We start from the raw sequence: 6,000 nt of genomic DNA, 5'->3' as shown, positions 1-6,000 counted from the left end.
CATATATATGTTATATATATATATATATATAGACACACATAGTATCACTTAAATGACAGGTACTGTCTGAAGAGTCTGGGGACACAAAAGTAAACAAGGTAGAAATAATTCCTGAACCATCAGACAATGAATCAGACAATTATAATACAGTATGACTAGTAACGTAACAGAGCAGGGTGTTTGCAAAGTGCAGAGAAAGGGCTAATTCAGACAGTGAGTCAGATAAAAAGAGATGATGGTGGAGCAAAGAAGAGTCTTCCAAGTGGAGGGACAACTTACAAAAGGCTAGAGACAAGGAGGCTGGCCTGCTTGGAGATGGAATCAAAGAGTCATGCTAATACATCACTAGCCAAGTGTGCCTGTTGAACACTTGAAATGTAGCTAGTGCAACTGAGCAAATGAAATTAATTTTATTTAGTTTTAATTAAGTTAAATTTAAAAGTTGATAGCCACTTCAATATAACTGGAACAACTTAGATATGTGAGTCTATTTTTTCCAGAAAGTGGAAGTTTTGCAGATTTTGAAGCACAGATAGAACATTTCTTATAAAAATTTAGCCTTATAGCCAGGCATGGTGGCTGGCTGCAAATCCTAGCACTTTATACAAGACTAGGGGCTGGATCCACTTGAAGATCAGAGGGAGTTTAGAGACCAGCCCGCCAGCATAGTGAAAACTCCTATCACTTTCCTAAAAATACAAAACCAGCTAGGCATGGTGGCAGGCACCTGTGATCCCAGCTACTCAGGGAAACTGAGGCCAGAAGGGTGCTTGAACCGGAGTGGAGTTGCAGTAAAGCCGAGAACCAGCCACTGCCTTGTATGGGAGACAGAGACTCATCTAAAAAAATTAACCTCTAGTTGAGGATGTACTGTTAGTATTAAAATATCTGATTCCAAAGGTTTAGTATTTGAATAATATAACATTTCATAATTTTAAAATATTACATGTCTCCATAACATTTTGGATATATTAAAATATAGTACAAATAATTTCAACTGTTTTTTAATTTGTAAATATGGCTCCTAGAAAATTTAAAATTACATATTGGCTCACATATTTCTATCAGACAGCACTGATTTAGAGTGCCATGAGGTGTAGGAGGTGAGAAACAGGCTGGAGTAAGTCAGAACATGCAGGGCTTTGCAAGTCATATGTATTGGGAAGCTGTACATTCAAGATAGTATTGGCTGGAAGCCTACTAAATCCCAAGCACTAGTCTGGTCATTTGGGATATCAGTAAATGACAAGTTTACTGCTGTCACAGAGGTTCTATATTTTGGAGGAACTGTGTGTGTTGGGAGTCACAAAACAATAAACAAATATATACAAACACTAGAGTATGTAGGGAGAAGTTAAGAGCTATGGGAAAATTGAAAGGTTGTGCTTGTAAGAGTCCTTAGGAGTACTTTGGGCACGGAGTGAGGGGTATTATCATCTGTTAAAATACGATATTTGGGGTTGACCCACTAAGGTGATTCTGGAGCAAAGATTTGAAGGAGGTGCTGTAGTGAGGCCAGGTGGTTATCTGCTGGGAGAGTTTTCCAGGTAGAAGGAACACAAACCAAATACTCTAATGTTAAAGGCAGGAGGAGGCCTTGTGTGTTCTTGGAAAAGGGCTGGAGCAGAGTGAGCGAGAAGACAGTAGTGAGAGGAAGTCAGAGAGGTAGGAGGGCAAGTGCAAATCACATGAGGATTCATAGGCTATCATAAAGATGTGGGATTTTAATACAAGTGAAATAGCATTTTGAGCAGATCATTCTGCCTCCTGGGTTGCTTGATCTAGGGAACAAAAGTAGATGCAGGACCTGTTAGGGGTTATTACAGTATCCAGGTGAGATGAGAGTGGCTCAGACTAGGTTGGAAGCAGTAGCTGTGGTGAGGAATAGTCAGTATCTTGACACATTTGGATGGTAAATAAATTTTTCCTGGTTTGAATGTGGGTTTTGAAAAGAAGAGTCAAGGACTTCAAGTTTTTAGTCTGAAGAACTAGAAGGATGGAACTGCTAGACTGAGATGGGAAAGCAGGTGTAGGGGAAGTTGAGGAGTGACCACGAAGGAACAAGTGAAGATGGAGAAGTCCAAGGATTGAGCCCTAGGGCAGGCAACGTTAAAAGATCAGGGAGAAACCAGCAAAGGAGACTAAGAAGCAACAACCATCAATGAAGGAAGAAAAGAGTGTGGTGTCCTTGGAAGTGAAGTAAAGAAAGCTTCCAAAGAAGAGGAAGGGGTCAAGTGTATCAAATGTGGCTGATAGGAAATGAAGGGTTAAGTGTGAAAATTGACAATTAGTAAATCGGCGACCTTGAGAATCTTGGTGGTGCTGAAGGTGGTGCGCTGGCAAAATCTGAAATGAAGAGGACTAAGGAAAGTCTGGAGAAGAGGAATTGCAGGCAGGAGAATCAACTCAAGGGACTTTATGCCAATGAAAAGCTTAAAAATGAGACAGCACATAGAACTGGGGTCAAGAATTCAATGGGAGAAATAAGCATATTTGTGTGCTGAAAAAGTGATTCAATAATAAGGAGAAAAATGATTATGAAAGGGGTAGTTACTAGACTGATGTCCTTACTAGGTGAGAAGCATGGGGTCTGGTGGTGCATAAGAGAATGATTAGGGAGAAACACCTATGACAGTAGTTCTAAGTGGGACCAGCATCATCTGGAACTTGTTGGAAATGCAAATTATCAGGCCATGCCCCAGATGTCCTGAATCGGCAACTCTGGGATGGCGCCATGCAACCTGTTTTAATAAGCCCTCCAGGTGATGATGATGCATGCTCCCGTTTGAGAAGAACTGTCACAGATGGTAACAAGAGGGAAAACAGTTTGGGAGAGAACAGAGAGGGGGTCTTGAAAGTGTGCTGCTGATGTTTCAGTTCTGTCTGTGAAGAGGGAACTAAAGTCACCTGCTGAAAGTGAAAATGGGGAGGTGTTTGGGAGAGCTGATGAAGGGTTTTAAGTAGGAAAGAAATATAATCAGATTTTTATTTACACAAATATTTGTTGAGCTTGTGCTAAATACAAGGAAAAGAGGCTCCTAAACTGATGAGTTAAAAAAACAACTTCCTGTCTTTACAAAAGCTTACAGAACAGTGAGGGAGGCACATGTCTGTAAGAGAATGACAGCCCCTAAACAAAGTTATCATTCAAGGCTTTCTCCTAAATAGTTAGATATACTTAACCCATTTAAGTATTACATATGTGGCATGGTTTTTTTTTTCAGTCCCTTCACCCTTCTCTTGGTGCTTTTTAGATAGTCATCCTCCTGAAAGCATGGTGCCCAGAACTGGATACAGTGCCTCAAGCATAACCTATCAGAAGTTAAGGCCAAGAATCATATATTTTATCTCATGTTACATGAACTGCTATGAAGCTAGGTCTCCTCTAGTATCCACTCCTTAAAATATATACATTAAAGGAACAGTTGCCTACGGTGAAAAGTTCAACCACTATAGAAAGGTATGAAGTCGACAGTTTAAGTCTCTTGATTCATCCCTCAGAATCTATCAATAAGTTTCTTTCCAGAAACTTTCGGTAAATATAAACATCCTATCTATACATCACCACAAACTTATACTTATTTTACTCTATGTATTTTTGATTTCCACTTTTGTCATGAACATTGTTCCATACTGGTGCATAAACAGATATCTATTCTTTTTGACAACTTCACATTACTTATTTGAATTGATGTACCTTAGTTTATTCAGAACATCCTATGACCCTGAGAATTTTAGTCATTCCCAAGCTTTTGCCTAGAACAGTTCCAAGATGCACTTATATCTGCAAAATATTTTTAGGTATCAAATGTAACCTGCTGTTCCAGCCTTTTTCAATCTTTTTGGTTAACATTCTGTATATAAACAATTCAGGCTGTCATCTTTTTTTTAAGTTTATTTTTATGTTAAAAATATATGTTTGTAAATGTCAAAATTAACCAAGCCCTGACACCTGACAAGACTTACAAGAAAGGAAAATCACAGACCAATCTGTCTCATGAGCATAGATGTAAAAATCAAACAAAATATTTGCAAACCAAATCCAGCATTATATAAAAGGGATAACATATCATTACTAAGTAAGGTTTGTACCAGGAATGCAAGATCAGTTTAACATTAAAGAATCTACATTAACGAGATAAAAGAAAAAAATCAAGATTTTTTCAGTAGATGCAGGAAAAAGTTCTTGGCGAAATTCAAGCGCACTCATGACACTCTTGGCAAAATAGGAATAAAAGAGATCTTCAATCTGATAAAAACATGAAACAGAAAAAACTTATAGCTAACATATTTTAATAGTGAAAAATTAGACGCTGTCCCCTGCTGTTGAGAGTAAGACAAGAATAACAACTCACACCACTTCTATTCAACATTAGGTTGAAGGTCCTAGCCAATACAACAAAGCAAAAAGAAATAAAAGGTAAAGACTGGAAAGAAGAAGTAAACTGTTGTTAATCATATATGAAATGATTGTGTACACAAGGTATCCCTAAGGCACTTGCAATAAAATAAAAATAAGAACTACTACTGAACTAACTGAATTTAATAAGATTACAGAATATAAAGTCAATATAAAAAAATAAAACGTATTTCTGTATACCAGCAATAAACTTAAAAATGAAATTAAAGTACTATTTACAATGACATTTCCACAAAATATTTAGGAATACATTTAACAAAAGATATACAAGACTTCTTCACTAAAATTACAAAACATTGCTGAGATAAATTTTAAATTTTAAAAGACCCAAATAACTGCAGAAACATACCATGTTCATGGATTGAAAGGTTCAATATTGTAAATTCTTCCCAAATCGACCTAAAAATTCAGTGCAATCCCAATAGCAATTCCAGCAGATTTTTTTTCTTAAAGAAAAATGGACAAGCTTAATATAAACTTTATAAAGAAAGGACCTGATAGCCAAAACAATCTTGGAAAAGACTGCAAGGCTTAACAATACTTAATTTCAAGACACCATAAAGCCACAATAATCAAGACAGTAGAGTATTGGCATAAGAAGAGACACAGATAAATGACATAAATAGATCATCCAGATCCATAGATAAATGGTAAATTGATTTTGACAAGGGCACACAGGTAATTCAATCAGTAGGCGAAGATTTCTTGGAATACACAAAAAGTACCAACCATAAAAAAAAATTGATAAACTAGGCTTTGTCAAAATGAAACACTTGTTCTTTGAAAGATATCATTAAGAAAATGAAAGGGCAAGCTAAAGACTAAGAATAGTCACAATACGTATATCTGAAAAAGAGTACATCCAGAATAAACAATTCTTACAATTCAATAATAAAGCAAAACAATCTAATTTTTAAATAAAAATATTTGTACAGATAGTTCACAAAATATGTGAATGGCCAATAAGCACATGAAAAGAAGTTCAACATTTTCAATCAGAAAAGTGCAAATCAAAACCACAGTGAGATATCAAAATAGACCCAACAGAATGGCTAAAATTAAAAACGCTGACAATACCAAGCTTTGTCAAGAATTCTTGTAAATTACTGGTGGGACTGTGAAACCCTGTCTCTACTAAAAAATACAAAAAACTAGCCGGGCGAGGTGGCAGGTGCCTGTAGTCCCAGCTACTCGGGAGGCTGAGGCAGGAGAATGGCGTAAACCCAGGAGGCGGAGCTTGCAGTGAGCCGAGATCCGGCCACTGCACTCCAGCCTGGGCGACAGAGCGAGACTCCGTCTCAAAAAAAAAAAATTACTGGTGGGAGTGTAGGCATTTGCACAAGTGAAAATATGTTCACAAAAAGACTTGTAATTTCATGCTTATAGCAGCTTTATTGGTAAAATTCCTCAAATGGAAACAATTCAAACATTCATCAACAGGTGAACAGATAATCAAATTGTAAGATAGGCATATGACAGAATACTACTAGGCACAAAAGGGCACAAGCTAGAGATGCATGCAACAACATGAGTGAATCTCCAAAACAAAGAAATAATGCATGCTGAAATTGTCTTTCTGA

Source organism: Papio anubis, chromosome 13 (genome assembly GCF_008728515.1).
Source record: "Papio anubis isolate 15944 chromosome 13, Panubis1.0, whole genome shotgun sequence".
NCBI classification, from domain to species: Eukaryota; Metazoa; Chordata; class Mammalia; order Primates; family Cercopithecidae; genus Papio; species Papio anubis.
The sequence above is the reverse complement of the archived record's forward strand: the minus strand, read 5'-3'. Positions refer to the sequence as shown.